This window comes from Dama dama, chromosome 5 (assembly GCF_033118175.1).
Source record: "Dama dama isolate Ldn47 chromosome 5, ASM3311817v1, whole genome shotgun sequence".
In the NCBI taxonomy this organism is placed as follows: Eukaryota; Metazoa; Chordata; class Mammalia; order Artiodactyla; family Cervidae; genus Dama; species Dama dama.
Genome location: NC_083685.1, coordinates 549,636 through 574,334, shown reverse-complemented (window position 1 = coordinate 574,334; position 24,699 = coordinate 549,636). Strand labels below are relative to the sequence as shown.

The following is a 24,699-nucleotide window of genomic DNA, read 5'->3' as shown; positions in this document are numbered from 1 at the left end:
GCCCCCGGCCGGACGGCCCCTCGGCCCAGCCAATGGCCGCGCGGTCCCGCCCCGAGGACACGCCCCCCTCGTCCGGAGGGCGGGACCTCCCCTCACCCCAGGCGCCGCGCGATCGCCGCGCCCCCCAGGGCTCCGGGCTCCAGGCGGCGCGCACGGGGAGTGCAGGGCCCCGCCCGCTGGCGCCACCCGCGACGGGAAGCGGGGACACGCCGACTTTCATTTAACGTGCGGGGCTCACACACTGCCTAGTGGATCCGCAACGTGACCCAGAGGGGCAGATCCCCCGGCGCGGAGTGGGCAGGGCGCCCTGCTCCTGCGCCCGGGAGTCCTCGCGCTCTACTCCCCAGGAGGGAGGACTCCAGCCAGAAGCCTCGGGGGTCGGAGTTCACCTCCCGCGAACAGTCCGTGGCCGCCCCGGGCTTCGGCGGGGACAGCACTCACTGGGCCCCAGCAAAATGAATTATGTCCGGGCGGCCCCCACCCCCGGGTTCTCTGTGCTTCCTGGTGACGCGCTCCTTGGGGAGGTTAGGGACCCGCAGAGGGCGAAGCTGAGCCCGGGAGCCAGCGGGGGGCCGGCAGGCAGGGCCCGCAGCGGGCCTGCGGTCAGCGGAGGCGAGAGAGAGGCCCGGGTGGTGAGCAGAGCTCCTGCTGCCCCCGAGCGGCCAGGGGCCCAAGGAGCAGGGTGTCAGGCCAGTCCTGAGCACACAGAAGCCGCAGGGACACGGGCCTTGTTGTGGAGCGCCCCCGCCCCCCAGGCACAGACTGAGCTGAGCCCGCTGGGTCCAGGCGTGCCCATCAAAATAGTACAAAACAGGCTGACCTTCGTGCCGGGCAGGGAGGAGACGCAGGGGGAGGCCTGAGGCTCGCAGGCTGCCTGCCCACACTGCTGGCCGGGGTCCCTCCTGCAGCCTCTGTGCAGGGGACACAACCACCCTCTCTGCTTGAGGGCACGTTGTCCAGGCAGCTGTCCAGAGCAAGACCAGTGAAGCCTTGCTGCACGAGGGGCTGGAATATGCACACTTGCAGCTGGGCAGCTGCCGGGCACAAGGGTCAGCGACAGCGAAGGCGGTGCCGGCCCAGCAACCCTGGAGCACTGACCCTTCCACAGCGGGAGGCCTGCCCCACCTGGAGCCCAGCTAGGGGAACGCAGAGCCAACAGCTTCCCCACTCTCCTCCCATTCCCACCCCCACCCCCTGGACAGGGGGCTAGGGGCTACCAGTTGCCACCTACCACGCAGAAGTGGGGTGGGGCCTCAGGCTTCTCATCTGTGAAGAGGGGGGAAATGCTGAGTGCCTGTTTGACAGGTTGTGTGTGCATGCCAGGGGCACGCAGGGGCATGCGGCTCACGCGAGAGGGAGAGCGGAGGATGGGCGCCCGGGGTACCCACCATGACGTCTGTAACCAGGCAGAGATGGGCTTGCGGCCTGATGAACCCCAGCCTCCGCTGTGGTCTTGGGCCTTCAAGCGGACACTAGGCCACCAGGGCTCCGGAGCAGTGGCCTTTGACCAGGGGTCATGAGTGCAGCACTGCCCGCCTTCAGCCAGCCCAGGCCGCCCACCCCTCCTGAGACCAGTCATCTGGGGCGGGGGAGAACGGGGTGAGGTGTGGCTGAGTGGACACACACCGTGTTCTCTGGCCAACAGCAACTGTGTGTCTGGGATCCCACACATGCACAGGGTGAGAAGACTCACGTGTCCGGCGTGTGCCCAGGTCTGGGAGGGAGCTGGCCAGCCAGAGCAGAGCCAGCCCTGCCCTTCCTCCATGGGAGCTGCGCCCACGGCACCCCAGGTGAGCTGGCATGGGGGGTGGTTTCTTCCCAGGGGCTGTAGCTTCACCAGGTGGGAGGCCCAGGGCCTGGGTCGCCACTGGCGATGGGGGGGCCTGGCCTTCTTGTTGGGGCCCTTCAGCTCGTCCCAGACCAGCTCCTGTCCTGCTTTCCAGCCGGTTCCCCTTTAGTCTCCACAATCACTGGTGATAACCCTGTTCCTGATGTTCAAGCCCCAGAGCAAACAGTCCACCTGGGCTCCGGTCACCCCACCGCCCATCCACGTGCACACGGGGATGGCCGCCCCTCCCCCGCCACCAAGATCAGCACCAGGCCCTCACCTCTGGCCCCGCACAAGCAGCGTCCTGCTGCAGTGACCCCTCTCGGAACACTGGGCAAGTCCTTCCCTCCCACGTCCCTTGGTCCTGACCCCTGGATTTCTCCAGGAGTTACCTTGACAGTCCCGCCCTGCGAAGCACTCTGGTCCCTACCCTGCACACGTCACCCCCTCCAAACACTGCCCCCTGTCTGCCAACATCACCGAATGCAGATTTGACCCAAGAGGCTTTTCTGTTTTACCCACTGATAGCCACTGTCTGGAATAAAGCCCGCCACACAGTAGGGGCTGGAACGTTTGCTGAACGACAAGTGTTTCACATACCAGCCTCAGGGTGGCTTAAACACCCTCCCTGGTTGCTTTACTATTTGTTTCTAGGACTTCTGCACGGCAGGAAAGCGCCTCTCACCGGATCTCTCGGTGGTATCCACCTGCACAGGCCCTGAGCCCTGCGACTCTTTAAGGCCCCTCCAGACTTGTGCCCCCGTTGCTGGGGGGAGGCTGGGGCTCGGGGTCCACGGGGAACACTGCCCAACAGCCCCCTCCCCAGGCTGCCTGGACCAGGCCGCCCCCGTGATCACAGCCCCGTGCAGGCCCATCACGCCAGGCACGCACACCACTGCGTCTCCCGGCCAACTGTCCAACGCTGAGTCCGAGCGCAGCACCCGTGGGAAGGCCCCACCCTCCCCAAGGGCCCGGGTCCCCCTCCTGGACTTGGCCGCGGCCCCCTTCCCTAGGGTCCCGCGGGGGTGGCTGTGGTTGTCATCACCAACCCAGTGGTCTCAGCACGTCGCCCAAAGGTGGTCCCCAGGGTGGCCCCCTGGGCACCGACCGGGCTCCTGAAGGTCCAAGGAGCTGAGAGAAGGGAAGGCACCTCAAAAGCCCAGGCCTGGCCGGCGACGGGGCGCAGGCTGGCTCAGCTACCTGTCAGCCACACGACCCCCATGCCTGCAGCGCTGAGGTGCTGGCTCCACACCCAGCAACATGGGCTCTGGCCAGAGGGGGACTGGACGCCTACGTGGAGACATCCCCAGGGCAGAGCGCCACCAGAGGTGGAGGGCCGGGCCTTGGAGCATCCCAGCCAGCTGGGCCCCACCGGCTCCGGGCCAGGTCCCCGCACAGGGACCACTTGCTTTGGCACTGTCCCACGCGGATCCTGGAGAAGCAGATGCTGGGGCCGCACAAGGCTGGGGGTCGGAGGCCCCCGCTGACCCGCAGGTCCGGTTGGTGGGTGGGGCCGGGCGCAGGGTCTGCGCTGACGATGATCTGAACGTGCTTGTGCCCCGGCCCAGCCACCCACAGACACGCCGGCAGGAAGCCAAGAAAGAGCCCCTTGTCCTCTCTCTCTTTTTTTAGAGCTGTGTTTTATTCTGCGGAAATGTTTAGGATTTCAAGTCTGGAGACGGCATCCCAAGAAACCCTGAGAGAGCTCCTGCGAGCAGGTGAGGACAGGGAGCCAGGTTAGAGTCTATAATGAAGGGCAGGGAAGCTGAACGTCCAAAGATCATTGTGATTTAAAGAAAACCAGATAACCAAGTTAGGGAATTTGGCTAGCACTTTTCCACACGTGGGAAGATGCAAGAGCCTGGAGCCCCTTGTCCCTGGGCAGGAGGAGGCTTCTGCTCCAAAGGCCCCCATGGAGCCACTGGGGTGCCCGTCTCGGGGTGACCTGGAGAGCCCCCCACCAGCACAGCCTCCCCACTCCCTGCCCTAGAGGCAGGAAACACACGGAAAAGGCATGGTCTCTGCTCATGTTTTCTGCATGAGGTGTCACCAGCACCCTGGGGACCCTTGTGGGCACGCATGTGTACACACACACGGGGCACATGCACACACACACACACATGCTCACACACACACACACACACACACACAGATAGGGCCATGCTGTCGTCCTTCCTCTGTTCATTCTGGACAGCAGAGCAGGTGGACTCCGGACACCTACACTGTTTTAACTAAAGTCTTGCTATTGACCGGATGCTTGGTTTTCACGTTCTAGTACACAAGGCTTCAGACGTTCACTGATGCAAAGTCGCTGCACGTCTTCTCAAGCGTTTCCGACACGCAGGATCCTGGGCAGAGGGCTCCACGACCCGCCTGCGTGCTCAGCACAGACGCCAGTGAGGTGACACCACCTCAGACACTGCTTCACGCGTGGGCATCACATGTACACTGATGCACACGTGTTCCATCCTGTCCGACTCTGTGCGACCCTGTGGACTGCAGCCCGCCAGGCTCCTCTGTCCACGGGGTTCTCCAGGCAAGAGTCCTGGAGTGGACGCCATGCCCTCCTCCAGGGGAGCTTCCCAACCCGGAGATCGAACCCTTATCTCCGGCATCGGCGGGCGGATTCTTCACCACTGAGCCACCTGGGAAGCCTCCGCCTGCTGATAAGTTCCCTGCTATGAAGACAATGCCTGGAGCCGCTTAACCGATAGAGGAGTTCCCCGGCCAGCAGCCGTATCTGGTCTCATCACATCTACTCCTCAGTCTACAACGACCCGGCTGAGGACCCGGCCTCCTGCCTCCTGAGGAACCGGCCGCAGTCCCAGCAGCCACATCTGGCAGGGCCCAGAGGTCAAGTCTAAAAGTCTGAGCTCTTAGTGAACAGCCTTTATACAAACATAAAGTATCTTGAGTGCTTTATCAAGAACTCCGCCCTTTTAAAAGCTGGGGTGGCCCTCTCTGTGATTCTCTGCTCTGTGCCCTCTGACCCATCCCGCGGTCTGCCAGGGCACGTCTGGCTCTTACAACTGGGGATCTCACTTCCTTACACGTTCTGTCATGTTTTCACGATGGCTCATCACTTGCTGCAACGTTTTCCGTCAGATTCCCTCGAAGCCTTGCTGCGTAGGTTCTCCCGAACAGGATGTGTGTTCACCTCTCGCAGAAATCAGAGGGGAGAGGGCACTGCCTGTCAGCAACCGTTTTAAATGGAAGTCCTCAGACGTCCCTGGGGGTCCAGTGGTTGAGGATCCACCGTGCAATGCCGGGGACACCGACCTGATCCCTGGTGCCACGGGGGAGCTCAGCCCGTGTGCCCCAACTACTGAGCCCGTGTGTAGAGCCGGGGCCGTGGAGAGAAGCATCGCAATGAGAAGGCCATGGGCCGCGACCAGAGAGGAGCCTCCAATCACCACGACTAGAGAGTTGCCTGCACTCACAACTAGAAAGGGCTCCCTACTCATCACAACTAGAGCAAGGCCACGCATGGCAGTGAAGACCCAGAGCAGCCAAGGATAAGTAAATTAATTAAAAAAAATAAACTGAAACCTTAACTGAAGGATTTTTTTAGACATGACTTTTTGCTAAAAGCCACGCGAAGGCAGGCTTGCCAGGGCCTCTGTCCCCACGCCTGGCACCAGGCGGGCACAGGGCTGGCCGGGGCCATCACAGCTGTGCTCACCCCCGGGCTGACAGGGGCACCCCCTCCACGTCCCGCAGGCCCGGGTCCTCAGGGTTTGTCCCTCCTCCTTCCCCGGGCCGTTGTTTCTAATCTCAGGCTTCTCTGCTCACTCTGGGCTCACTGATGCACTCTGCACATTTCACCTTCATTTCACGTTTTCCAGTGACAGGCCTGCAGGATCCCGTCTGCCTGCACAGAAAACCACGCCTGTGAGGCTGTCGGTCACAGAAAAGCCACGAGGACGCAGGGCCCTGCGGGTCCGGGAAGGGCCGGCGTGTGCGGGGAGGCGGCACACAGTCGGGACCACCTCGCAGCGCCCTTCCTGCCAAGTGTCCACAGGCAGACACCCACTTGAGGAGGCCGGCCGGAGGCAGGACAGACTGCCCTGGGCACCCCAGCACCGGAGGGCAGGATTCAGGCCGGGTGTGCGAGCCCACCCAAGTAGAAGCTCACTGTCCGTGATATCCCGTGCAGCACTTCCAAGTTCACACACACACAGCCCTAAACACAGCCACACAGGCCGCGGGGGCCTTTCTGGCCTACGAACCACACCTGACACTTAGACCCTTACAGCAGGATTCAGGATGTGGAAGGACCAGAGTCTGTTTGACAGAGAGTCTCTGATACTGAACTACTGGATACCAAACACGTGTGCACGCTCAGTCCTGTCCGACTCTTTGCAACCCCATGGGCTGTAGTCCACCAGATTCTCTGTCCATGGAGGTTTTCACACAATCATACTGGGATGAGTTGCCATTTCCTCCTCCAGGGGATCTTCCCAATCCAGCGATCAAACCTGAGTCTCCTGCCTCTCCTGCATCAGCAGCCAGATTCTTGACCCAGATAAACATGATGCTGTGGTCACTCACCTAGAACCAGCCATACTGGAGTGTGAAGTCAACTGGGCCTTAGGAAGCATCACTACGAACAAAGCTAGTGCAGGTGAAGGAATTCCAACTGAGCTATATCATATCCTAAAAGATGATGCTGTGAAAGTGCTGCATTCAATATACCAGCAAATTTGGAAAACTCAGCAGTGGCCACAGGACTGGAAAGGGTCAGTTTTCATTCCAATCCCAAAGAAGGGCAATGTCGAAGAATGTTCAGACTACCACACAATTGCACTCATCACACATGCTAGTAAAGTAATGCTCAAAATTCTCCAAGTCAGGCTTTAATAGTATATGAACCAAGAACTTCCAGAGGTACAAGCTAGGTTTAGAAAAGGCAGATCAAATTGCCAACATTTGTTGGATCATGGAAAAAGCAACAGAATTCCAGAAAGACATCTGCTTCACTGACTACAGTAAAACCTGACTGTATGGATCACAACAAACTGAAAAATTCTTCAAGAGATGGGAATATCAGACCACCTTACTTGTCTCCTGAGAAATCTGTATGCAGGTCAAGAAGCAATAGTTAGAACCGGACACTGGAACAACTGTTTCAAAATTGGGAAAACAGTGTGATAAAGCTGTATAGTGTCACCCTGCTTATTTAACTTATATGCAGAGTACATCATGCGAAATGCCAGGCTGGATGAATCACAAACTGGAATCAAGATTGCTGGGAGAAATATCAATAACCTCAGATACGCAGATGATATCACTCTAATGGCAGAAAGTGAAGAGGAACTAAAGAGCCTCTTGATGAGCATGAAAGAGAAGAGTGAAAAAGCTGGTTTCAAACTCAACATTCAAAAAAACTAAAATAAAAAACAAACACTAAAATCATGGCATCCAGTCCCATCATTTCATAGCAAATATAAGTGGAAAAAGTGGAAGCAGTGACAGATTTTATTTTCTTGGACAAATTCACTGTGGATGGTGACTGCAGCCATGAAATTAAATGACACTTGCTCCTTGGAAGGAACGCTATGACAAACCTAGATGGCATACTAAAAGCCAGAAACATCACGTTGCTGACAAAGGTCCATAAATGTCAAAGCTATGTTTTTTCCATTGGTCATGTACAGATGTGAGAGTTGGACCATAAAAAACGTGAGTGCTGAAGAATTGATGCTTTTGAACTGTGGTGTTGGAGAAGACTCTTCACTGGAGAAGACCCTGGACTGCAAGGAGATCAAACCAGTCAATCCTGAAGGAAATCAGTCCTGAATATTCATTAGAAGGACTGATGCTGAAGCTGAAACTCCACTACTTTGGCCACCTGATGCGAAGAACTGACTTATTGGAAAAGACCCCGATGCTGGGAAAGATTAAAGGTGGGAGGAGAAGGGGACAACAGAGGATGAGATGGTTGGATGGCATCACGGAGTCAATGGACATGAGTTTGAGTAAACTCAGGGAGATGGTGAAGGACAGGGAAGCCTGGCGTGCCACAATCCATGGGGTGGTGAAGAGTTGGACATGACCGAGCAACTGAACAGCACCTCTGACAATGACTTTAAAGTGAGGAGGGATGGTGCAGCGAGGCTGGAGGTGAGGTCACAGAGAAGGAGGAGGAAGGGGCCTACAGGAGGGCGGGAAGGGCAGCGAGCCCCCAAACTACCCGGCTGAGTGAGCCCGAAGTCCACAGGCTGACGCGCGGATGACCCTGCGTCTGACAGCGTGGGGGTCTCTGTTGGAGGCTCAGCCGCTCGCTGATCCAATTCTCACCAAGAGCAGCAAGACACTGCACCAGGCCCCCTGGGGACGGCCGGTCCCGCCCTGCTCTGGGCTCCAGGGCACCCCGCCCAGCCCCCTTCCCAAGCTCTGCTCTCCTGGACCCACTTGGGCTGGACCCCGTGACCGCAAGACAGTCGACTGTGGCAAAGGCTCGAGCCATTCAAGGTCACGCTGGGGACAGGAGACAGTCGGGAGGACTGGAGGAAGGGCGGGCGGGGCACGAGGGGCCAGCCCGTGCCCGTTAGGACATTGCGTGGGCAGGTGCCATCCTTGACATGCCTGGGAGAAACCACAGGCGGAGGATCCGAGACATGATGCAAGGGTCGGGGAGGCCACGGAGGAGATGGGAGTGAACCTGGGGGACGGTGGGTCTGGCTGGGCCAACAGAAGGGGGGAGTCCCCCTTCGAGGGACCGCCACTGTCTGGGCCTGCGCCAGACCAGGAGGGGGCTGAGGGTGAGAACGAAGGGACACAGGCCCCTCCCTTGCAGACCATGGCCCCCGCCCCGGCCTGTTCCCTGCGGACGGCAGCTACGTGGGTGAGTGGCCCGGGGCTAGCACCTGCAGGCCGAGACCTGTGCCAGAACCCACCCTGTGCGCTGTCACCCCCCATCCCGGCGGCCCCCAGTGCAGGTGCCCGCTGGGCAATCATGCCCGCCCCCCAGCTGTGCCCTGTGCTTCTGGCTGACGCACCAACCAGACTCCCTGAAGCAGAATCACCTGCTCAGCCGTCAAGATCCACTTTTCCTCTCCTGGCGCCAGATGGAACTGCTCAGGAGACAGCGTTCCTTTCTCAGTCCTGAACGGGTGGAGATGGCCCCATGGGCCGTGTACGTGCACACGTCTTTGGTGGGCTTCAGGGACGAAGTCAACAGAGCGTCTCCTGCTCAGATGACCCGGGGAGACACTGGGGCACACCTAACGGAATCCTCAGCTAAATACTCGTGACCTTGTTGAGGTCCCCACAGGCGTTGCTGCCTATTTTACAAGGCTCCTGCTGTTTGTTTTTCTCCTGCCGTGCGGGTCTTTGTTGCTGAGCTCAGGTGTTCTCTAGTCGCGGTGCACCGGCTTCTCACTGCGTGGCTTCTCTTGTTGCCCTGGGCAACTGCTGGTTACAGGGCCCTGTCTAGGGATAGCAGCTTGAGTGGCCTGTCAAGGAAACCCTGGCCCCCTACCTGGGAATGTGCATTCATTGCATCATGGGACAAAATGGTCACGAAACACCTCCCAAACCATGCTCGAAATTCAGACTGAAGGGAAGGGCTGTCACGCAGAGAACGCGGCCCATCAGGCAGTTCTACACAAGAATCAAGTCAGCTACCCAAGTAGCCGGTGCGCCCGAATGGAATTCAGGGCAAGTATCTGGACGAGGCACTTTGTGCCCTGGGAAAACTGGCAGAACCGGCCCCCAAGAGACTTAGACATTTTCAGGAGAAAGTTTTTATGAATGTTTATTGCCTTGTCTCATACTTGTTGCTGTTTCAGTTGTTAAATCATGTCTGACTCTGCAATTCCATGGACTGTAGCCTGCCAGGCACCTCTGTCCACGGAATACTCCAGGTAAGAAGACTGGAGTGGGTTGCCATGTCCTTCCCGAGGATCTCCTGACCACGGATGGAGCCTGTCTCTCCTGTTCAGCAGGTGGATTCTTTACCACTGAGCCTCCAGGGAAGCCCCTTCCTATCATTTCAGTTTAGTTCAGTTCAGTTCAGTTCAGTCGCTCAGTCCTGTCCAAATCTTTGCGACCCCAGGGACTGCAGCATGCCAGGCCTCCCTGTCCATCACCAACTCCTGGAGCTTACTCAGATTCATGTCCATCGAGTAGGTGATGCCACCTGACCATCTCATCCTCTGTCATCCCCTTCTCCTGCCTTCAACCTTGCCCAGCATCAGGGTCTTTTCCAATGAGTCAGTTCTTCACATCAGGTGGCCAAAATATTGGAGTTTCAGCTTCAGCTGAATAGTTATAACCCTGTAATTAGAAAAGCGCTAACACACCATTAACTAAGATAATGTGTTCTCCTGAATAGCAGTGACCTTCTACGCAGCTGGGTGCTTTGGTTGCATGTACCCTTTTACCAAATCACATAAATACTGATCTCCCCATTTTCTCTTTTTAAATTTTTATTTTTTTAATTAAAAGTTTTTTATTGGGTTGGCCAAAAAGTTCATTTGGTTTCCCAGTAAGATGGCTTTAGTGGCGCTTGTCTTTCATTTCATTCGAGACAAGTGTGTTATACTGTACCGTGATAGCTGTCATAGCAGCGTGCATTAAGAAAAAAAAAAAAACTTATCACTACTGGTAAATTTTTGTGTAGCTATTTTAATATTGAAGATGGAAGGAAAAAAACTACATTTTCTGCATATTATGCTCTATTATTTCAAGAAAGGTAAAAATGCAACTGAAACACACACAGATTTGTGCAGTGTTGGGGAAGGTGCTGTGCTGATCCAACATGTCAGAGTGGTTGGCAGAGAGCAGTGGAGTAGGGCGCCCCTTCTCACTCCAGGAACCTTCCTGGTCCAGGGACTGAATCCATGTCTCCTGCATTGGCAGGTGGATTCTTCACCACTGAGCCACCAGGGACGAAGGTGATGTTGTGCATATGGTGGGAGTGGAAGGGAGCCCTCTCTTATGAGCTCTTTCTGGAAAACCAAGTGATTAATTCCAACAAGTACTGCTCCCAGTCAGACCACTGAACGCTGAACAAAAGTGTCCGGAATCAGCCAACAGAAAACATAATTTTCCATCAGGAAAACACAGGACCACATGTTTCTCTGATGATCAGGCAAAAACTGTTACAGCTTGGCTGGGAAGTTCTGATTCATCCGCCATAGTCACCAGACATAGCACCTTTGGAATTCCACTTATTTTGGTCTTTACAAAATTCTCTTTAAAAAAAATTTTCAAAAATCTTTCTTTCTGTATTTGACAGTGCCACATCTTAGGTGCAGCACATGGGATCTTTAGTTGGGGCATGTGCGGTCTAGTTCCCTGACCAGGATCGAACCCAGGCCCCTGCACTGTGAGTGCGCAGTCTAAGCCACTAGACAGCCAGGGAAGTCCCTACAAAATTCTCTTAATGGAAAAAATTTCAGTTCCCTGTGAAAGGACTGTTAAAGGCACATGGAACAGTTCTTTGCTCAAAAAATTAAAAAGGTTTGGGAAGATGGAATTATGAAGTGGCCTGAAAAATGGCAGGAGATAGTGGAACAAAATGTTGAATACACTGTTCAATAAGGTTGTTGGTGACTATGAAAAATCTGTCTTTTATTTTTACTTAAAAACCAAAGGACCTCTTTGGCCAACCCAACACAAAGACAAGCCCAAGCCCAGACGGCTTTCACTGTAGGATTCTACCAGATAATCCAGGAAGTTGTGTATTCAGTTATAAATAACAACTCTTTCACAAACATTTTCAGAGAATAGGAGGAACCACTTCCTATCTCATTCTGTAATGCCAATACGAACCTAATTATAAAATCAAACAAAGACAACACAAGAAAAGAAACCACAAACCAACTGCCATAAATGCAAACTGACAATATCCCTAAACTATTACTGAATCAAGTCTAGCAGCACATAAAACCATTATCAGGACCAACAGGGATCCAGCACAGGAATGCGAGACTGCTCAGCACCAAACATCAGCTCACGGGACATGCCTGGGAGTCCAGGGGCTGTGCATCCGCCTTCTGATGCAGGGGACGTGGGTTTGATCCCTGGCTGGGGAACTAGGAGCCCATGTGTTGCAGCTAATCCAGCCCACCACAACTCCTGAGCCTGAGCCAAACTACAGCCCGAGGCAGCCAAAAATAAATAATAAACAAATAATTTAAGAAATCAATTCACAGAATACCTCACAGTAATAAAAGACAAAAACCATGGTACCATCTCAACAAATGCAGGAAAAGCAATTGACAAAATCCGACACTTTCTCATGATAAAAACTCTAAACAAAATATATGGTAACTTCCTTGCCTAAATAAAGAGCTCATCTACCCAAATGCATAGCCAACATCATATTTGATGGTGAAGATGAAATCCTTCCCCAAAGATCAGAAACAAGTCAAGGATGTGTGTTCTTGTTCTCGCCACGTCTGTTCAACACTGTCCTGGTTTTCCAGTCGATGCAGTGTTGAAACAAACAAACATACAAACTGCACCGAATCCAGATGAGGAACTGCACGTAAAACTGTCTACATGCAGTAAACCAGGAGACCGTGTATCAAAACTCAAAAGAAATCCACTAAATGCTCTAAGAACTAATAAATGAGTTTAGCAAGTTCACAGAATACAAATAAATATGTACAAATTATATTTCAATACACTAGCAACAAACAATCTAACATGAAATTAATAAAACAATCCAGGACAAAATAATGTAAAAAGATAATAAAAAGCAAATTTAACAAAAGAATTTCGGGATTTGTGCATTGAGATTGCAAGACATCACAGAAAATAAATAGAAAGACGTTCCGTGTCACGTGTCCAGAAACTCAGTATTGACAAGATGACAATTCTTGCTAACTTGATTGACAAATTCAGCTCAGTCCATATCAGTCTCCCAGTAGGCTGTTCATAAAGGTGACAAATTGATTCTAAAATTTATGTGGAAATTCAAAGGACCTAGTTTCAAAGACTGTTTTGAAAAATGCCGTTGGAATGCCAGCACCATCTGATTTCAAACTTGCCATAAAGTCAGTCAGTCGTCGGCATGAGGCTGAGCACACCGATCGAAGGACTAGAGCTAAAAGCCCAGAAGTGAGTGTTCACACTCACTTAGTTCACTAAGACAACTCAATGGGGAAGGATGGTCGTTTCAGCAAATGGTGCTGGGACAAGTCAGCATATACACGCACTTCTCTGGGGGGAGAAGGAAAGGAAGAAAAACCTTACACCCTTATCTTGCACCATATACAAAAGCTAACTCAAAATGGACTACACACCTAAATGTAAGAGTTAAAACTCCAAACCACGAGAGAAAAAGTGCAGAAAATCACCATGACCAAAAAAAAAAAAGAAAATCACCATGACCTGGGGTTAGGCTAGCGCTCTTAGGCTAAGTCTTAGACAGCACTCCAGAAACACGATCCATTAAAAGAAAAAAATTGATAAGATGGATTTTATCAAAATTAAAACTCTAGCCCTTCAAAATATACCATTAGGACAATGGAAAGACAAGTTACAGACTGGGAGAAAATATATGTAAATCGCATAGCTGATAAACAGCTCATATCCAGAATATACAAAGAACCCTTAACATTGAATTAGACAAGCAAGAAATGGGCAAAAGGCTTAACAGACTCTTCTCCAAGAAGATATATGAACGCAGCACTAATAACCATGTGAAAAGACACTTGTTTAGTCGCTCAGTCATTTCCAACTCTTTGTGACCCCATGGACTATAGCCCACCAGGCTCCTCTGTCCATGGGATTCTCCAAGTAAGAAGACTGGAGTGGGTTGCCATTTCCTTCTTCAGGGGATCTTCCTGACCAGGGATTGAACTCACTTCTGCTTGGCAGACAGATTCTTTACTGCTGAGCCACCAGGCAAAGCTAGCAACACTGGGCGTTAGAAAACTGCAAATGAAACCCGTAATAAGGTATTAGTTCACAATCATCGGAGCTGCTATAATAAAAAGACAATATCAAGTACTGACCCTCACACATTGCTAGTGGGAACATAAAAAGGTACAGCCACTTTGGAAAACAGTCTGATAGTTTCTTCAAAAGTGAAACAACTTTACCATGGGACCCAGCAATTCCATTCCTTTCACCCAAGGAAAATGCAGTAAGGTTTGCAAGAAGCAAGTGGTCATAGCTGCAATATTCCTAACACTGCCAAACTGGAGCCAGCCCAAATGTCCACAAACTGGAGAGTGGAGAAGATGCGGTCTGCAGCTGTAAACTTTAATCCAACAACAAAAAGGAATCGACTCCTGAGCCTCAGACGCCCCTGTTCCGTGAAGGGGGCCAGACATAAAAGGTGTATACTACACGAGTGCATTTGTCTGAAACGCCCAGAAAAGGCAGCTCTGCAAGGGCAGAAAGCTGCTGGGGCTGGTGGGGCGGGGAGCGGGGGTGACCCACACAGGAACAGAGGGGCCCCAGGGGTAGCCGGGGCTCCACGAGTTGCTAAACTGACTGACGAGTGCTCAGCTGGCCACTGAGCATGAGGGGGCTGACCTGAGTAACGTGGTCAAAGCCGAAACAGAGGTCGGGCTGCAAGTGCAAGTCCAGGACGGGGCAGGGCTCCAGCACCTCCACCCACCCTCTCCAGCGGGAAACGTCATCCAGCTGGAATCCCGGTCAGAGGACAGGCTAAAAATAACCTGTGGCACAAAATACCTAGCGTCACAAAACGGAAAGAACAAAACAAGGTCCAGAGCTCTTGGGGAATCAACCTCAGGTGAGACCAGGTCCTCGACGTGACCACCAGGGGGCGCCATCCACCGCCCGCCCGCCCCACAGACACCGCAGGAGCGCTGAGGGCCGAGCAGGGCTTCCTCAGAAACGCCGGGGTTCTTGGGCTGTGACACGGAGTCACAGACTCTGTACAAGGGTGTGAAGACAGACGGATACTCAGCCCTGGGGCCTGGGTTTTCTAAATGATCACTGTTTCTTAGTTTGGGGATCAGTGTTTGGTTAAGACAACGACACTGTGGTTTCAGCTCCAGACACCGTCAGGAATGTCTGCTTAATCTCTGGAGCCCCGGAGGGTCTCAGAAAGCAGCGAGTGCTGGGTCCAGTCCCTCAGGTAGGAGCTCACACCACGTTCATGGAACAGGGAAAAGGCCTCACAGATAAAGAGGCGTTTCCTCACCTGAGAGCCCTGGGCCCAGGAACGAGGCGGGAGCACGAGGACCAGAGCCACACGGGGGTTCCCGGCCGGCCAGACCCTGCCGTCTCTGCAAACAGACAGGGGCGGCCGCCACCACGTGACAGGAGACCCTCCACGCTGCAGCACGGACCCTAAACACAGCGCCCTCCCCCAAACACCAGACACCCCGAGCTGCACCCAGGAGCCGAGACAAGAGTCCGCAGACGCGGCAAGATTACCATGGACCCGGATTCTCAGACCCTAACACCCTATCAGAGCTACTGGAAGCAGACAACACAGTCTTAACGATCCTCTGGGTTCTCTAGGTCTGTGATGAAACAAGCCCGAATTCAAATCTGACACTGAGGAAAACGTGAAAGAAACTCATCTGAGGGGCCTGAGGCTGCCCCACCCACAGGCGGCGGCCTGCAGGTGGCTGCGGACACCCACCCGCTGCTGGTGTCAGAGAGAGAGGCGCCCCAAGGGCTCAAGCCCAGGCTGCCGGCTGGGCCTGCCCCTCCGCGTCCATCTCCCCACCAGGCTCGCCCCCTGAGGACCCAGGGCCGCGCACACAGGTGTGAAACAAGAAACAGCAGAGAAGGTCCTTGTTCCCGGCAGGCAACACCACGTGCGGCTCAGGAGCACACACTTCACGGTTCACACTCATCGGCAAGGCTCCTCCTAGGCTAGAGGGAGCGCTGCAAACAAGGGCCCGTGAAGAACGATGATCCTGAGGTCTCTCTTGGAACTCACTGGGAATTCGAGGACTAGCTCAGTCCAGGACAGTTTCAGAGCTACATTTATAGTGCCTCAAAGGCCTCTCAAATGACACCTCTGCATGTTTTCTCTATTTTAACACCAGTGCCTAAGACCCTATATTTATCCGGATTAAATGTCAACTCCCTGGATCTCAGGCTGTCAGGATCTGCCTGGATTCTAATTCTGCCCGAGAACTTCGCCACTCAGCTCTGGGGCGCCCTTCCTCAGCCAGCCCAGGTTGCTGGTATCTCCCTGGCCTGGAGGGTCCGGCGGGCCTCCGGCAGGAGAGGTGGCTCAAGAAAATGCAGGACAGGCTGAGAGCAGCAGGGGACACGCTTCCAGACGGGGTGACAGGGGGTCAGCAACTACCGTCCCAGGAGGTTAGTTAGTAAGCGATTCTGTCAAGTACATGCTGGGATCTGTGTGGCACTTTAAAAGAAAGAGTGTCAAACCGTGTTAAGTTACAAAAGCAAAGGCCAGGAGAGTATTTTTACTACGACACTTTAAATCAGTTTTTGAAAAATATAAAGCTTACCTCAGGCTTTCCTGGTGGCTCAATCAGTAAAGAATCCGCCTGCAATGCAAGAGGTTCTATGGTTCTATCCCTGAGTCGGGAAGATCCCCTGGAGTGGAAACGGCAGCCAGTATCTTTGCCTGGGAAACCCTGTGGACAGAGGCACCCGGTGGGCTGCTGTCCACGGGGTCCCACGAGTAGGGTATGGCAATGACTAAACCACCACCACTGCCACGATGCTAACCTCAATAGTTTCTCGCAGCAAGAGACCCCGTGGTCGCACAGTGTGGTTTTCATTCACACCTCCTATCCAGGGCAATTCTTCCAGGCACAAGAGCTACTTTATATAAAGCTCCTTCCAGACACTTCTGCCCCGGCGACAGGACGCCAAGGAGCCTGGGGAACTTGGCTAGGATTACGTAGGACATGATACCTGCATCGACCCAATTAACTCAGAGGAGAAGGACGCTGCTGCAGTTCTGAACATGGACGTGTGCGCTGTGGGGATGCCTGGTTTCTCCAAAGAGGCCCGACTCAAATGCATTTGCTGCTCGGTCACACCCGCTACACACACACTTTGTCAATGGTAAGTGACCGGCCTGGGATCCACCTCCAGCATAAGGACCATCTGTCTGCCACCAGGCGAAATTCAACAGGTCACAGGAGACCTCACAAAAAGCTTCAGACACATGTGGAGTGGCAATCCTAGGACCCAGTGAGCCCGCCGCTGTGTGCCTTAGAGTCTGCAAAGTAAGCCGGCAAGGTAAACCACGCGTGTCCTGGGTGTGAGCACCAGGCCCCGAGGGGCCCAGAGGACTGGGCACCCAGCAGACCCTGCAGCCACCAGCGGTTTCCGGTGCTGGAGGTCTGCAGTTTGAGCTCAGTGCCCACTTGGGAGTTCCGCCTTCTCACATCACGTGAAAAAGGCTTTGAACATGAACTGCTCTCTTTAACTGCAGATTAGGACAAACCTCTAGCAGAAAGGTTCACAGCTTTGTCTGGAAACCAACACCGCTGAGCACAGACTCTGATCCCCACCAGAGGTGGCCCCTCGTGGTGCTGATGAGTCCCAACGATCTGAGCCGCGCTGACCAGGCCCAGAGAGGTGAGAACTCGCCACCGCCAAAGTGGAGGGGACACCTCATTACCGCGCAGGAGACGTGGCTCGCATGGCCTCTGCTCGCTGCGCCCGGGAAAGCAGCGGTTCCCGCAAGTGGATTTCTGTTTCCCCACTGGCCTCTATAACAAAGTATTGCTTTTCCTCTGAGGAACTTTAAAAACAAAAAAATCAATATTCTAACAATCAGATCATTTGTAAAGCGTCTGGAATTATTTTTTATACTTGGCAAAGAAACCAAGATCTAGAGGAAAACCAATTTAAACAAACAGAACTGGCATTTCATGTCTTCGGCGTCCGAATACTGGGCATCTGGAGGACGCATGTCCCCTCTCTAGCAGGGTTCCGGTCCGCGGAGGGTCAGGTGGACACAGAAGGAGTGGGAAGGTGGTGGGCGGCGCGCGCTGAGCGGACTCCGCACCCGGCCGGCACACCGTCCTCCCGGCCACCGGGAGAGCACCTTCCCTCCTTCCCCGATCCCAGGGCCTGCTCCGCCCCAGGCCGCGGGATCCCGGGCTCGCGGTGACCATGGCACGGGAAGGGGCGTCCTCAGGGAAGCCCCCAGGCCACGGGCGTGGAGGGGACTTTCATCCCAAGGTCGTCGCCAGGGCAGAAACCGAAGGCTTAAGCGGCCCGGGGCGGGGAACGCCGGGCAGCGGCGCATGCCGCGGCCCGGGGGCCAGAGCGGGGGCTGCGGAGCCCGGGGAGGGCACGGGGCCGCCCGCCGAGGGACTGGAAGCGGACGCGGGACTCCGGGAAGGCGTCTGCGCCGGGGGCTGGGCGGAGGACGACGCCCGGGGACTGGGCCAGCGCCGCTCTGGCCCCCGGAGGCGCGCGAAGCCCGGGGCCGGACACGCGCGCGCCGGGAGGCTCGTGCGGGCGACCTTCGCCCTCCGCTTGCGTCCAGGTCTGAACCCCGGGGGGTGCCGCGCCCGCAGCCCCCGCGCCCCTCCCGCGCCGGGCGGGGTCTGCGACGCCCACAGCCTCCTGGGGGCCCGAGCGCGCGCCCGGGCCCCGCGGAGCCCGGGCCTCACCTGGAAGGCCCTGGAAGGCCCTGGAAGCCCGCGGGCGCGCATGCGCGCTGACGGTCGAGCGCGCCCGGGAAGACTCTGCCCGCGCTCCCGGAGCCGGGCGTGCGGGGCTGGCCCGCGGAAAGCAGCCCCGCGCGTGGCTGTGGGTCCTCCCCGCCCGCGCCAGCAGGAGCGAGTCTGCGCGGCCCCTCTGGTATCCAGGGCGGGTGAAGGGGTGCCGGCAGCCCCGGCAGGTGCCAGGGTGTCTGCGCGCGGGCTCTCCAGTGACGGGGTTCCAGGTGGAGCCTGCGCCCCAGGCTCGAGCCCCCCCGTGCAGAGATGGGGGTTAAGAGGGAAGTCTGGGCCGGGGAGTTCGGTGACGCCCTTAAATTCAGGCACGGATGGCCCCAAAACATCGCAAACGAAGCCTGGGGAGTCCGTGTGACAGGCCCTGTGCCAGGCGCTCCCCGAGGGCGCGCTAGGAGCGCGGCTCTAGAGTCGGGACGTGGGTGCGGAGCCGCGGGGGCGGCAGAGCTGCCGAGGGGCCGGCGGGGCCTGAGGCACCGTTTGCAGGTATTTTGCGCGGCAGGGGTTCCCCGGTGATTTTAAGAAATGAATGGGACCCCGTGAATAACGTAGTCATGATGCAATTATTTGCACAGCACCTTCACATTCTAGCAGCTCAAAGCATGTTAAAAAAGAAATCAGGCTGTTTACTTTCAAATTAAATCTCTTTCCAGGAGCCGCTGCAGCGATCTGCGCAGACCGCGGGTTGGACAACAGCAGCGTCCTCTTCCGACTATGTGGACTCTTGCTGTGGATTGTACTGCATTTCCCAAAGCTGTTTTGGCAGTAATGCCTGTGACCCCAAGTACCCTTCACCCCAAATGTTACAAAAACCCTTCAGTATTTGTACTGTGTCCTCCCCTAAATCAGTTCAGTTCAGGCGCTCAGTCGTGTCTGACTCTCTGCGACCCCATGGACTGCAGCACACCAGGCCTCCCACCAACTCTTGTAGTTTACCCAAACTCGTGTCCATTGAGTCAGTGATGCCATCCAACCATCCCATCCTCTGTTGTCCCCTTCTCCTCCTGCCTTCAATCTTTCCCAGCATCAGGGTCTTTTCAAATGAGTCAGCTCTCCGCATCAGGTGGCCAAAGTACTGGAGTTTCAGCTTCAACATCAGTCCCTCCAATGAACACCCAGAACTGATCTCCTTTTAGGACTGACTGTTGGATCTCCTTGCAGTCCAAGGGACTCTCAAGAGTCTTCACCAACACCACAGTTCAAAAGCATCAATTCTTTGGTGCTCAGCTTTCTTTATAGTCCAACTCTCATCCATTCATGACTACTGGAAAAACCATAGCGTTGACTAGACAGACCTTTGTTGGCAAAGTAATGGCTCTGCTTTTTAATATGCTGTCTAGGTTGGTCATAACTTTCCTTCCAAGGAATTAGCGTTTTTTAATTTCATGGCTGCAGTCACCATCTGCAGTGATTTTGGAGCCCCCAAAAATAAAGTCAGCTACTGTTTCCCCATCTATTTACCATGAAGTGATGGGACCGGATGCTATGATCTTAGTTTTCTGAATGTTGAGCTTTAAGCCAACTTTTTCACTCTCCTCTTTCACTTTCATCAAGAGGCTCTTTAGTTCTTTGCTTTCTGCCATAAGGGTGGTGTCATCTGCATATCTGAGGTTATTAATATTTCTTCCAACAATCTTGATTCTAGCCTGTGCTTCATCCAGCCCAGCGTTTCTCATGATGTACTCTGCATGTAAGTTAAATAAGCAGGGTGACAATATACAGCCTTGACATACTCCTTTTCCTATTTGAAACCAGTCTGTTGTTCCATGTCCAGTTCTTCTTCTTCTTCTTTTTTTTTTTTTTAGTTCTACCACTTTATTGCTACCAACCCATCTCCCTCCACCCTCGTGCACACATGCTCAGTTATGTAACCCCATGGACTGCAGCCCGCCAGGCTCCTCTGTCCATGGACTTTTCCAGGCAAGAATACTGGAGTGGGTTGCCATTTCCTTCTCCACTATGTCCAGTTCTAACTGTTGCTTCCTGACCTCCATACAGATTTCTCAGGAGGCAGATCAGTGGTCTGGTGTTCTCATCTCTTTCAGAATTTTCCACAGTTTATTGAGATCCACACAGTCAAAGGCTTTGGCATAGTCAATAAAGCAGAAATAGATGCTTTTCTGGAACTCTCTTGTTTTTTCAATGATCCAGCGGATGTTAGCAATTTGATCTCTGGTTCTTCTGCCTTTTCTAAAACGAGCTTGAACATTTTGAAGTTCACAGTTCATGTACTGTTGAAGCCTGGCTTGGAGAATTTTGAGTATTACTTTGCTAGAGTGTGAGATGAGTGCAATTGTGGGGTAGTTTGAGCATTCTTTGGCATTGCCTCTCTTAGGGGTTGGAATGAAAACTGACCTTTTCCAGTCCCGTGGCCACTGCTGAGTTTTCCAAATTTGCTGGCATATTCAGTGCAGCACTTTCACTGCATCATCTTTTAGGATTTAAAATAGCTCAACTGGAATTCCATCGCCTCCACTGGCTTTGTTCATAGTGATGCTTCCTAAGGCCCACTTGACTTCACATTTCAGGATGTCTGGCTCTAGGTGAGTGATGATACCATCATGATTATCTGGGTCATGAAGATCTTTTTTGTACAGTTCTTCTGTGTATTCTTGCCACCTCTTCTTAATATTTTCTGCTTCTGTTAGGTCCATACCGTATTTGTCCTTTATTGTGCCTGTCTTTGCATGAAATGTTCCCTTGGTATCTCTAATTTTCTTGAAGAGATTTCTAGACTTTCCCATTCTGTTGTTTTCCTCTATTTCTTTGCATTGATCACTGAGGAAGGCTTTCTAATCTCTCCTTGCTATTCTCTGGAACTCTGCATTCAGATGGGTATGTCTCTCCTTTTCTCCTTTGCTTTCACTTCTCTTCTATTCACAGCTATTTGTAAGACTTTCTCAGACAACCATTTTACCTTTTTGTATTTCTTTTCCTTGGGGATGGTCTTGATCTCTGCCTCCTGTACAATGTCACGAACCTCCATCCATAGTTCTTCAGGCACTCTATCAGATCTAATCCCTTGAATCTATTTCTCACTTCCACTGTATAGTCATAAGGGATTTGCTTTAGGTCATACCTGAATGGTCTAGTGGTTTTCCCTACTTTAAGTCGGAATTTGGCAACAAGGAGTACATGATCTGAGCCACAGTCAGCTCCCGGTCTTGTTTTTGCTGACTGTATAGAGCTTCTCCATCTTTGGCTGCAAAGAAAATAATCAGTCTGATTTCAGTGTTGACCATCTGGTGATGTCCATCTGTAGAGTCTTCTCTTGTGTTGTTGGAAGATGGTGTTTGCTATGACCAGTGCATTCTCTTGGTAAAACTCTATTAGCCTTTTCCCTGCTTCATTCTGTATTCCAAGGCCAGATTTACCTGTTACTCCAGGTGTTTCTTGACTTCCTACTTTTGCATTCCAGTCCCCTATAATGAAAAGGACATCTTTTCTGGGTGTTAGTTCTAGAAGGTCTTGTAGTTCTTCATAGAACCGTTCAGCTTCTTCAGCAATACTGGTCAGGCATAGATTTGGATTACTATGATATTGAATGGTTTGCCTTGGAAATGAGCGGAGATCATTCTGTTGTTTTTGAGATTGCATCAAGTACTGCATTTCGGACTCTTTTGTTGACTATGATGGCTACTCCATTTCTTCTAAAGGAATCTTGCCCACAGTAGTAGATACTACTGAATTAAATTCATCTGAATTAAATTCACCCATTCCAGTCCATTTTAGTTCGCTGATTCCTAGAATGTTGACGTTCACTCTTGCCATCTCCTGTTTGACCACTTCCAATTTGCCTTGATTCGTGGACCTAAAATTCCAGGTTCCTATGCAATATTGCTCTTTACAGCATCGGACCTTGCTTCTATCACCAGTCACATCCACAACTAGGTGTTGTTTTTGCTTTGGCTCCATCTCTTTATTCTTTCTGGAGTTATTTCTCCACTGATCTCCAGTAAGATATTGGGCACCTACCAACCTGGGGAGTTCATCTTTCAGTGTCCTATCTTTTTGCCTTTTAATCTCTTTCCAGGAGGAGCAGCAACCTGGGTAGACCACGGTTGGACAACAGCAGCATCCTCTTCGAACTACGTGGACTCTTGCTGTGGGCTGTACCCTATTTCCCAAAGCTGTTTTGGCAGTAATGCCTGTGACCCCAAGTACCCTTCACCCCAAATGTTACAAAAACCCTTCAGTATTTGTACTATGTCCTCCCAATATCACCATCTCCCTATCCCACCCCTGGCACCATCCCAGGGTTTTTGGAGGTCGAAACTACAAAGAAAGAAAGAAAAGGATTTTAGGAAAATTTTAGGCAAAATGATAGGATATTTAATAAGTCAGGACCTTGCCCAGATGCGTGAAGGAACTAAACATCTGATTTGAAAAGGATTCTAATATTCTCACTGCTGGTAACTTGCCAAGTAATCCTGAAAAAAAAATCTTTCAATCTTATCAAGATAAGTGATGAGCTTCTACACAGCTCACTAAGACCAATAACCAAACAGAAAAGTGGGCAAAAGTGTTTGAACAAATGATGCATGGAAAAGAAATGCGACTGCTTCTCAAACATTGAAAACAAAAACCCAACTTCACTTATAAGCAAAAGACAAGTTCTAGCTGGTCTACGGTTATCCTTGCAGACCTTCATCCTACAAATAAAACTCCCAAGGACAATGTGCAGCTTGTGGGTACAAGAAGGCTAGATTTGTAGTCGACTGAATGATCAGCCCTCCGTCTTCATCCCCTGGGGTGGTGCATTCGTCCACCCTCTCGCCGTGGCTTTGTGATGAGCTGAGGTTGTCCCTTCATCCCTGGGGTCCAGGAGTGGCTCCATGACTTGACACAGTGGACTGTTAGCAGGATGACACCAGCAAAGGATTGAATGTCCTGCAGTCTCTGCCTTCCACCTTGGCACTTCTGCTGTGTCTGTGAGTGCGTGTTCCCAGTGGCCGCTGCCGTGCTAGCCTGAAGCTCAGACTGGACCATGTGAAGCCTGGGAGCACGGACTGAGCCAAGTTCATCCAAACCCTAACTGACCCACAAACCTGTGAGTGAGGGGAAAAAGAAACTGTGGTCCTAAGCACAGATGATGAGCCTGTGTTATAGGTAGCATTTGTTGCCGCTAGGTCACGTCTGACTCTTTGTGACCCCATGAACTGTGGCATGCCAGGCTTCCCTGTCCTTCACTACCTCCTGGAGTTTGCTCAAACTCGTGTCCATTGAGTCTTCCTACATATATATTCCTGTGTGAGAAATGTAAACAGGTCCACACAACAACTCGTTCACAGATGTTTAAAGCAGCACTGTGCATAATCACCAAAAGTTGGAAACAACCCACATGTGTATGGATGGCGGACTGGAGAGGCAAAGTGAGGAACACCCAATGAAATGTTTGTCCATAAAAAGGAGTGAAGGACTGGGACATGATTGAGTCTTGTCAACATTACACTATATAAGAAGCCAGTCACAAAATACCACTAGTCTATGTATAGGAAATATTTATATTTATGAATAGGAAATATTCAGAAGATCTAAGTCTATGGAGACAGAGGGTAGACAGGTGGTTACTTAGGGACGAGGGGTGGAGTGTGATAAAAGGGCACGGGGTTTCTTTTTGAGGTGATGGAAATGTTCTAATAGCGATGATGGTGATGGCTGCACAGGTGTGGCTATTCTAAAAACCACTGAATCACACATTTTAAATAGGTAAGCTACATGTTATGAGAATTTTATCTCATTAAAGCTGTTATTTTTTTGTTAAGGGAAATATGAGATATCCTCATGGTGAAAAATGTTCTCTACTTTTAAAACAAAACAAAACCCAAACTTAAGAACCTAAGTCCTCTGATGTATTCAGCTGTGTCCGACTCTTTGTGACCCCATGGAGCATAGCCCACCAGGCTCCTCTGTCCATGGGGATTCTCCAGGCAAGAAGACTGGAGCGGGCTGCCATGCCCTTCTCCAGGGGATCTTCCCGACCGAGGGATTGATCCTGAGTCTCTTGGTTTGTGCGCCTGCAGGCAGATTCTTTACCACTAGAGCCAGGCCCCCTGATGGGTGTATGTTTAACTGCACAAGGAACCGCCCAGCAATTCATCAGAGTGACTGTATCTCTGTGCCCTCCTGTCAGCAGTGTATGAAAGCTCCGGCTGCTCCACGGTCTCAGTGTTTTGAAAATTTTCTTCCATTTAAGATACTCTAATAGGCAGTGTTATTGTGGTTTTAATTTGCATTTTGTAAATGACTGAT

At 52.6% G+C, this 24,699-nt stretch overlaps 2 long non-coding RNA genes across 4 annotated transcripts; one reads left to right on the top strand and one right to left on the bottom strand.

Moving 5' to 3' along the window:
- Nucleotides 1-1,651: 1,651 nt before the first annotated feature.
- On the top strand, nucleotides 1,652-5,331 carry LOC133055668 (uncharacterized). 2 transcript variants are annotated; one of them, XR_009692683.1, is made up of 4 exons: nucleotides 1,652-1,790; nucleotides 2,483-2,527; nucleotides 3,461-3,546; nucleotides 4,104-5,331. It is a non-coding gene; the product is annotated as an uncharacterized LOC133055668 (long non-coding RNA). The 2 variants fall into 2 exon arrangements; XR_009692682.1 differs by lacking the exon at nucleotides 2,483-2,527.
- An 8,004-nt stretch (nucleotides 5,332-13,335) lies between these two features.
- Nucleotides 13,336-18,416, bottom strand: LOC133055667 (uncharacterized). Of its 2 annotated transcripts, XR_009692680.1 has the most exons (5): nucleotides 18,385-18,416; nucleotides 16,255-16,383; nucleotides 14,964-15,048; nucleotides 14,327-14,472; nucleotides 13,336-13,720 (listed from the first exon to the last, which is right to left on the bottom strand). It is a non-coding gene; the product is annotated as an uncharacterized LOC133055667 (long non-coding RNA). The 2 variants fall into 2 exon arrangements; XR_009692681.1 differs by lacking the exon at nucleotides 14,964-15,048.
- Between the last annotated feature and the right edge of the window lie 6,283 nt (nucleotides 18,417-24,699).